The sequence below is a fragment of the Atractosteus spatula genome, chromosome 11 (genome assembly GCF_055471065.1).
Source record: "Atractosteus spatula isolate fAtrSpa1 chromosome 11, fAtrSpa1.hap1, whole genome shotgun sequence".
Classification (NCBI taxonomy): Eukaryota; Metazoa; Chordata; class Actinopteri; order Semionotiformes; family Lepisosteidae; genus Atractosteus; species Atractosteus spatula.
Genome location: NC_142716.1, coordinates 43,418,556 through 43,429,501, shown reverse-complemented (window position 1 = coordinate 43,429,501; position 10,946 = coordinate 43,418,556).

The window sequence follows — 10,946 nt, the reverse complement described above, 5'->3', positions numbered from 1 at the left end:
CAATAAAACAGCAAAGGGTTAAACAAGGCCAGAGGAAAATACTTCCTCATCTAATAGCAGACAAAGCATTATACCATCTACATTAATCTATGCTTTTCTTCACATTTGTCATAATAATAGAATAGTTAGAAATGACAGGAGGCCATTTGGCCCATCAAGTCTGTTTGGTAGTTAGCAGTTAATTAATCCAAGAATCTCATCCAGCCAGTTCTTGAAAGAAGCCAGAGTATTGGCTTGAAAGTCAGCAACAAATTTAACTTAATCCCTACAGGATGCAAAGCAGAATAGCAGACAATGGATCTGTTTGTAGCAAAAATGGAAGTGGCATTTAATTGTTTTACGATTACCTCACCCACAAAATTCCACTTTTGTTAAGTTTCACCTATTTGCTAACCTCAGAGTCTTCTCAACAGTCGACTAAGGCGATATCTGCTTCTCTTGCAGTGACTTTGCGTAAATGCAGTAAAATGTTTCTTAAAAACAGGCATCCTTATTAACTAAGGTCTCACAGGGGATCCTTAATGAGATTCTTCTGTCATTAATGTTTGGGGAAATGGGTCAGTATTAGAAGGAAAATCAATAGCTGTGTGCTGTAAACGAGTTGCTGTTATATTGACACTTGCTTATTGTGTTTAACAGAGAAAATAAATACAGCTCTGTGTCTATTAAGCAGATTCTATCGGTTAAAGTTCCCTCACCTTCCTAGACAGTACTTTAATATAACCATCAGCAATTTCTCCTCCAGGGACATGTCACAGATATACAGTAAAACACGATTGTTTTAAGGAGCCATCTAGACTGGAAAAGGCTGATGAAGTACAATCTACAAGTAAATTAATTAGGTATGAAAGTTTCATACAAGTAATTACATATTATGAAGCTATTGGAGCTCCTCATTCGAGTCAGCTATTATGTAATTCCAAATCTCCATTAACGTATGAAAGGTGGCACTTCAGCCAGTGTTTTTTAAGAAAATATATGCACGCGAGTTTCAGGATGTTAATAGCACTGGGCAATTACCAAATAGAGAAAACATAGAATGTAAAGAAGTTTCCAGTATGAAATGAAGCACATGATGAAATACATGTATGCAATTATGAAATAAGTAACTACCGTCTCAGAATTAAAAAGTGTGACCTCAGCATCTTTCATACTCTTTGTACAAAGCATCTTACTGTATGTCTTGGAGGCCACTTTGTAGGCTTTGATGCTCTATAGTGACCTACAGGTACTGTATACAAGATTCTAATACAGTACATTCAACTCATTTGAATCCCTGGCTGGTCACTGAAAACAGTTCTGTTACTGGGTTTCAGCTCTGTAATGTTTTGTTTTATTTGATAAAATATAACATTTATTCAATGTTAATACAACAAGATTTAAGCTGAAAGTACTGTATAGTTAAAAATACTGTGCATCTTAACAAACCTAGAGCTCAGCACTAGGTTCTGTTTTTTGTCTGTTTCAGTTTTCTAACATACTGTACTGTACATTCTTGAAATGGATTTGTATAGAACAAAATTAATTTCAGCAGCTGAGAGATATATGCAGTAATCACACATGAATCGATATGAAAATACATTGTTTATGATCATTTCTAAACAATATGAAACATGGAATAACAAGTTTAACTGTTTTATGATTTTGTTACATGGTAACACATACAGAGCAATACAAACATTTTAAATGGCACAATAAAAATTATCCAAGATCATTATCTAATAAACCCACTGGCACTCAGTGCTGAAACTGGCTTTTTCATTTGATTATCACAGAAGCTGAACTCATTTCCCAGGGGGATTTTAAACCTTTGCTGCTCTTAAAAACACCACCTTCAGTGACTGCATAATTAGTTCAATTAAACTCAATGGACGTTACATCAGAAAAATTATACATGTGATTTTCTGTAATTATTTGCGAAGAATGAAACAAAGATAGCAGTATATGCATTTGGAGGGATTTGCAGTTTTTAATATTTTGGTTAGAACATTATTTGTCTACTTTGAGACACTCTTATGATGCTTTTTTGTGAGCTAGGACCCCTGACAGAAATTGAATTGCTTTTTATGGAGCCATTAATGTCTTTTTTTTTATAAGAGGTGTGTCAAATGGTACACCATGCTGCCTGCAATTACGAAAAATTAAAAATGTGGAAAAAGAGACGCGCGTAAACTATTTTTACTTTATTCAATCTTTTGAAAAGGGGAATAAGATGGGTATTTTTACATATCCTGCCCTGTTTAAGTGACCATAACTGAATAAGCAGTTTAGACTTTAAGTGTACATCAACCGCAGTGTCTCTTCTAAAGGGAGCAGTTTCACTGGATTGCTAAGCACCAGACCAGACAATGATCAGCAGAACACAGGAAACTGAAAAAAATAGAACATAAAGCACCAATTCGTTTTCCTAGCACATATTCAGTCCTAGGCTAGGACTGTTAGCCCTTTATTTGCTCGTCTATGGACAGCATGTTTGCTCCGTTGTACTATTTGGACAATCAGTCTGTATAAACCTATGCACATTTTTCACATATTTTATTGTTTTTACAGTGACTATGATCATCACATTTTGCACACACCTATGTATTTATTTTTTATTTATTTTGTTGTCTTTTGTTTTATAACTATTCTGATGTCTGTTTTTGCTTGTCTTGGGCTGGACTGCTGTAACACATCAATTTCCCTACGGGATTAATAAAGTCTTATGTATCTATCTATATTCAGAACATTGTCTGCCTATGGCTTTTTATCTTCATTTTTGTTGTTATTTTATTATCATAAATTAATTCCTTATTAACGTGTGTTCTTGAAACACTACACTAAGTAACTTTTTTTTTCAGATAACATCTGTCATTTTGAAGAGAAAAGACAGCATTCAATACCAGGGGTTTGCACACTGTAGATTTAAATAGATGCTCCAACAGACTGCATCAGAAGAAAGGACCGGGTGGAATGCTAATGTCAAGATGCCTGTCTTTGATCACTGGATTATGGTTTCATCATTAGTACTGAACATTCATCTGTACTGTCTGATCTTTGGGCCTCAGAGATCATATCAATATTTGCTGTCAAATACGCAGGATGTCCAGATCACGTGCACTATTTTGGTCTGCACAACACAGAGAGGCATGAAAATCAATTTTCTTCTTTGCAGAAGAGGAAAACGTAGATGTTCATCAAAACTGATATAAATAGATTTTATACTAAAGTTGTTGACAAAAGTGAAAATAGGATGATTAATTACTCCCATCATTTGGTTCACTTTTCGTTTGCCTGTCTGCAAGCTACTACAGTACATTAAATTACACAACCTCATTCCAAGCCAATTGTTCTTGGATCAAAACAGTTAACACCACAGGAGAGAAAGTTCCAAGTGACAAAATGAAAATAGTTTCCCAGCTTTGTCATATGAGGACGCGCATGGCATAAGAATCCATCTGTGGAGAATTAGAGAAATGTTAAAAAGTAATTGCAGGTGGAATAGGAAAAATTGTAATGAAGAGATAACAGAACAAGAATATGTGTCAGGAACACTTTTCATATGCTACAAAAGCGGAAATGTGGAAAATCATTGTCAGACACCCAGTACAGGCCATCTGAACGACTGCAGATGAAGTGTAGTATTGTTGTTGCTGGCTGCCTATAACAGCATCAGGTTTTATGGTAGAAATTCTTTTCCTGCTTTGTATCCATCATGTGTTCAGGTTTAGGGTGATGGTTGACTGGGTTAGACATGATGATCAATCACAAGCTTGGCCAAGTGCTTTTCTTTTTAAGTAAATATTTATAATATTTTGTGGAATTACAGCCAAATTTCCATGTTTTTATTCTTAACCATCGCCTAGCACTCCTCAGGTGCTTATCGTGGACAGCAGCTTATATGAGTACAAAGTGACAAGTGTCAACCTATAGTAAGACGTCTCAGTGTGTTGCCTTTAGTCCATGTTTGATCCCGATAATTGAAAACCTCATTTTAGTCCCTTTACCAGATGTAATATGGATTAATGCTGCAATCTGTCAAAGCAGTCTTTTAAAATTTATTTGATTAAATACAACTCAGTTTTTTACCTTCTGTACCTGTTGATATGCTATTGATGTGCAGCAGATGGCGTTTATGTACTGTACTAGTCACATTGTACTTATACTGTACTGTATATATTCAAAATTAAAACCAAATAAATTCAGACTTATATAGATAAACTAACACACTGGCCAACAGCAAATACTGGAAAAAGCTGGTTTGTAGTAAAACTGCTTATATGATTTTTAAACAATATGAAACAATGATAATCTTTTTATGGTTTTACATAAAACTTAGCTTATTATTTAATAATTCCAGTATCTCAGTCCAGAAACAAAAATACATACATATTTTCAAAATAGATTTTTTTGATGAAATTCATTCAGGTCTGGCCTCTGAAACGATGAAATTCCCCACTAGGTCTGGGAACTGAAATTGTGTGACGGACATATTATTTACAATAAAAACAGCTGTCTCCATTTACAAACCACAAGAAGAGGAAGAATTCTCACACGGGTGTTCTGTGGAAATGACATTTTTGATGCATGCACAAAAAATAAACAGATTTTAAAAAAAGCATGCATAACTGACTAAAATGGTTTGCACGATACAGATAAAACCATGATTTCTGTAGAGTGTAACTCTTAATATTCAATGCCATATTTTCTGCCTTTGTATACTGGACAGTTTCGGAGTAATTTAATGAGAAGCTTCGCCTACTGTATATTGTGGAAAAAAAGCACAAAACTCAAAATTCTGTTTTGAAAAGTTTAATTGTTCAGAGATACTATGTAACTCCTTGTCTCAGCTAGACAAACCTCACCAACTTGCAGTATATTCTTAAGAAGAGCTTTTGAAGTGCATTTATATAGATGGCTAAGTGAGAAGAAATATTTCTTTTTAAAATCAACTTAGATTCCTCTTTTTTTACTTTACTGTTCTGTATATTGCTGCAGAATCTGTTGCTTTAAATCAGGCAGTTGCTGCAGTTCAGATGCATCGGAGTGAAAAGCACTTTTAAAATTCAAGCAATTTTTTTATTACAGATTGTATCACTATAAATAGTTTGATGATTCCTTTGTGATTTCCACATGATTAATGCATTTGAACCAAGAAGTCAACTGTGACCATTCCCCTTAAAAAATAATGACAAATAAAAAGCAAAAGGTATTCACATTTCCAACAAAGAAGCATCTGATTCTACAGATTGAAATCAAATGAAGTCAAATACTGTACCAGTAATGTTCATTGGAAACCTATGATACATGCTTTCAAACATATGCCTTCAGACTTTTATTATATATATTTTATAGGACATTTTGAAATGCATATTCATTTTATATAGTATAGGGCTCTCTACACAAATTTCCATTCAATCACAAAATATTATGGCAGAACTGCATTTAAAATCAAGAACATGAGGCACCTCTTGAACCAAAGGTATGGTTAACAGGTTATGGAATAAGACACCCAGCCATGTTGGTGGAGCCAGTACCATGGCTTCTTATAGGAAACAGCAAGATGAGACCCATGGATCTATTACCTACTACTAACTACTAAACGGACTAGATGGGCTGAATGACCTACTCCTGTTTGTAAACTTTCTTATACTCTTATCAATAATAAAACTCTCAAAGTATTCTATTGTTTTGTTAAAGTTTCTGAATACATATTTATCAAGCCAAATGAGGTAAAAATTGCCCTGTGTTGTTAAGGGCAGAGACTAGGTTTGCCAATGTTCCATTTCCCTAAGACGGGATACGATTCCATGGGGAGTTTTCCTGTGTAATCGGGAGCTAGAATAGCAGTGCCCTATGTGTTTTAACCACTTGCTATTTTAACTAGTCAGAGTTTAGATTGCTAGGTTGGAAAAACGATTTGCACGAGTTATTAAAATTTGTATACATCTATTGTTTGTATATATACAAAGATGGTGGAGCAGGGGCACTGTGGCTAAGGATTTGCGCCTGTGGCTGGAAGGTTGCCAGTTCAAATTCCGCGGCCGGCAGAGGAATCCTATTCCGTTGGGTCCCTGAGCAAGTCCCTTAACCCCAGCTGCTCCAGGGGTGCTGACCCTGCGCTCTGACCCCCAGCTTCTCTCTCCCTGTCTGTGTGCCTCTGTGTCTCATGAAGAGCAAGCTGGGGTACGCGAAAAGACAAATTCCTAATGCAAGAAATTGTATATGGCTAATAAAGTGATCTCATCTTATCTTATATTGCTTTCCATAATGAGAAGATAGGTCTCGTACACCACCGCCCTCTAGTGGTCACTGTGCTAAGAATTGCCTGAATGATTTTCGGGATGATGCGGATATGTGTAGAATGGTAATTTAGCCAATCATTGTTGTGTTCATGCTTATGTTAATGTTTTTAATGACACACATGAATACCAGACAAATGGTGTCCCGTACAGGACAAATGATTTTGCGTTGAAATACGGAATGTTCCGGCTATTACAGGAGTGCTGGTAACCATAGCAGATACTAAGAAGTGGAATGTAAGGAGACTCTGAAATTGTCAAATGTTTCTGAAATTCTCTGGTGTCTTACAAACAACTTATTAAAGCAGGCAAATGGGTCCTGAAAACTATGTATTATACGAATATAAATGTATAATACAAATGGAGAGATTGCAATTACAGTCCAAGAAAAAAGTCTCAAAGGCCATATACTGTATACTATACAGTACAGTGTATGTCTTTTGATGATAGTAAAATCTAAGAAAGCATGACTTTAGGCTTTTTTTTATTAAAATGTACTTTCTAAGATACACTGTTGATTTGCACAAAATTCAGCACAGCTATATTCCTTTTCCTTCTAGGACTGGAAACATCATGATTACCATATTTTAAATGATACTGCCTTCATATATTAACATCTTGGCTAATGGTTATGCACACCACTAGCCTGTGTACTGAGAGAGGTGCTTTTGGTGGTTCCCTCTTCCTTTGAGCTAAAATGTAACCAATGACTCAGCCTGAGATTTGGTACAAAGCCATTTGGTTCTAGAATTCCACAGCAACCATTTGGAAGGCATTAAACAGAAGTTCTGTGTATTGTCAGTGAAGATCATATAAAATTATCCTGAGAAAGTAAGGGCTTTGAATCAAAAGAGGCCTCTGTTCAATTATGTACTGGCAAATACAATACAAGCCAACAGAAAGCATTGAGCAATGTTCTTGATTGTTTCTGATAGTAGACAGGAGGGATGTCACTGTACATAATAAGGAAAATTCTCTAGTACCACAACTCCACTCCAGTCAGTAATCTGAAATGTTGTGCGCCATTAAATGTTAAACAACCTGAAAAAACATTAATAAACACACAACAAACTGTGAACTGTACTCATCTGTTGCTTATTTCAGCTTTAACCAGCTTTCAGAAATCTTTCCTTAAGGCACTCTTGAAAGAAGACTACATTTAGCCAAATGCTTTATTGAAAACCTTCATATGCAAAAAAAATAAGAAATACATATGGACAGAAACATTTTTTCATTTCTATCAAGAACTAACATGTATCTCAGAAATGGCAGCTGTTCATTAGTGCTTCCCAGTTTGTCATACCACATTTCTTCCTAGCTGTCACAATTCTGTATGTTGCAAACTACTCATCAATGCAGAGGGATCCTGCTAACAGCTGACACTGAGCAGACTCTCCACACCGCCTTCTGAATCCCAGATCCCTACATTGTATCTTGATTCATTTCCACCAAAATGGCCTTAAAGCTACGTGTCTGGCTTAATATGACAGCACCACCCAATGTGTAAACTGAACTGGGAATTCTACCAACTATGACAAGCCAGTGTATTGCAAAATCCACACTTCCCCTCATAAGCAGGCCTTAGAAAAGCTGTGAATGGGAGAGAAAGACAAAATAAAAACATTAGAATACACTAAAGTGGTATTAATCTAACCTAACTACCCCCCTGCCTCCAATGTGGTAGAGTCCCTTGACAGTAGGAAGCTGGCGCACTGCCTACTGCAATCTTCAAAAGTTTCTTTATTACTGTATTTGGCATAGACACCAAAGATCAACATTAGGTTTTCCAAACTACTATTTTGCACCTACCAAGCGTAACCTGGGTGTTAAGCAAAAACCAACAGAAAGGGTCTGGAAACATAATATGAAACATTTCTTTTTCAAGAAATGGTTGCCAGTCTCTTCTTTTAAAGGATATTATTATTGTCCCCTGCCAGTTCCGTCTATGAATTTACACCTCTGCGGGGTGCTGACAACACACCATGAATTTTGGATCAAACTAACTCACAAGCATCATCTTCACTGCAAAATGTTTCATTTTACAAGCACCCCACTGATAAAACGCTCACTTATAAAGTGTCTCATTTGGAAATTCACCAGTCTTCAAGACAGATAAGACATCCATGTATTAAGCCTTCATAAACAGATGACTGCACACCCTCACCAAAATGTTTTAATTAATGTTAATGTTAATCCTTATTTATACAGAGACAATAAAGTGACTGCAATGCAATAAAAAATCAGTCAAATGTTTTTCATTGGTAAACAAGAGAATGTTTAATTCTATTTCTTTTCACGAAACCAATTTTCCAACACATCCAATTAAAAGAAGCTTTTCCTCACCATTTGTATTTACGAAACCTGTACATGGCAGGTAGACTGATTAAATTCAAATTGTGCTGCACTGTAGGCACTTCTGTTTAGAAAGAAATGGTTTTATTGCCCATAAATCATACTGCATGAATTTGGCAAGCCTTTGTCAATTCATTTTATATGTGACAGAAAAGAGCTTAAAAAAACAGGAAGAAAACAAATCCATAATATAACATTAATGTTTTATTACCGGTTCACTGAAGGAAAAGCAAAAACATGCCTTCAACACTGAAGCATTTTAAAAAATAGGGGTTAGTTTTGGAGTGTGGCTGAAGCTTTTTTTGTCTGGAAGGATGCAGGGCTGGTTGCAGCACTTGTCTGGGCTGATGCAGTAGTTTGATCTGGCTCTCGACCAACGGGCTCATGCCAATATCTGAGCCAAAGTTCAGCAGAGCCTGACAGGTGGGAGAAGGGTAAGAAGGGGCAGTTGGGAAACTGGAGACTCATCCAGCACTACAAAGTGGGAACAATGTCTTATGTGGTTCAAGGCTGTTGAAGGGAGATATCAGAGTTGTGAATCGTGCACCAACAAACTTGAGTTGATTTGAAATAGTGTCAAACATGCAAAATACTCTTTTTGGCCTGCAGAGCTTCAATTTCTATTGTAAATGTGAGCTGATATCCTAGATGTTCAATCTTGTTTAGCGTGTGTTCCTGTTTTGAAAGTCTAATGAAGACTGCAGTTACACACCACAAATTCTTCTCATGAAACTAGAATAAATGTGTGAAACTGATGAGGGTTTCACAGTATATAGTAAATAGCATTTCGTAGATAAATCAGGTTACTCAAGGGTGAACCTCTGTGTATCTTTGTAGCCTCATAAAGTATTAACTGAGGAAGTCACTTTCTTCTGACTTTGATTGGGGTTATAAACAAGACATTTCCTTACATTTTACACCGTACAGAAGTTTAAAATTACCAGTCCCTGATAAAGCAATAGCCCAAAGCTGTTTCTCAGCAGAATATTGTACCTCAGAATACTGTTGTGGCTGTTCACACCTTAGGCATCATAAAATAATTCTGAATTCTGAGCAGGAGGGAAAAATATTAACAAATAATTTAACTTACAGATAAATAACTGCCTGCCTGTGTACTGTACGTTTGCAAAGCACTACTAACAGCAAGTGTTTTTATTTTCTGTACAGTATGCTAACTTTAAAATTTAATTACTCTTTCTTATGCAATTTGTCAAAGCTTGTTCCTGCTTGTCTTCTTTGTCTCTTTCAATTTAAATACCTGCTTCATTCACGTTCAAGTTCACACACACAATTTTCCAAATAAGACAGGTGGGAACATAGTTGCATTTGGCAGTAAACAGTGTGAGTACTGTGCAGTGCTGAACTCAGCACGACACAATGAGTAAAGAACAACAGGTGACCCTATAAGGAAGATCAAACAAATGCTCTGATTCATGTCCTCTCAAAGCATTCCAAAAAGCTCTTCAGAAGTCCCTTCCACCCACACATTCCTACTGCAGCAACTCAGCATGTCAGAGAACACTGTGATTGGACTTTGAGAAAGTAAGTGACAGACAAAAGGGTGCAGCTCTCAAAGTCTTTTTAGTATTGTATTCCTGATGATTTTTTTGATCTGCCTTTGATAATTCTCTCACTAGCAGGCAGTCCCTTCTGATCTTTTATATCTGTCTGTGTGTGTTTTTGTATGCATTTGAAAGAAAAAGCATATTTTTTGGTACTGACGAGACTTTTTCTCATTTGATAATAACGTATGCACTGATAAAGAGGCAGATATACAGACAAATGGAAAGACTGAGACAGGCAGAGGGGTATGTACAAATCTTACAGTATCTTTTGCAGTAAACAACATTATTCTTTAAATGATACAGAGAACCACAATAATAATAATAACCACAACAAAAACAAATGCTAAAAAAATCCCACTATCGTTATATGATTGGCCAGGGTGTCCAATCATGATCCTCGATAACTGGAGTATCCATAGGTTTTCTAAGAGTCTTTAACAGCAACACCTGAAGACCTGGAAAAAGCTGTCAAACTGGTCAAATTAAGCCAATGAGCTAATTGGACTTGGTCTCAAGTCTCAAGGACCAGGACTTGTCACCCCTGGCAAAGTAAAGAGGCAAATCTGGGTTTTAATGAAATAGCTAACATATCATGGCCAGTTTTGTTCTAGTCTCACTGTCCATAAAACTACAGTGTAGAGAGGAATAAGGCTTCCTTCAATTGTTTGTTAAACATGGGTTTTTACATTTTTAATTGCACTTTTTACCAACACAGAATCCATCGAAAGCTACTGTAGTAACATTTGTT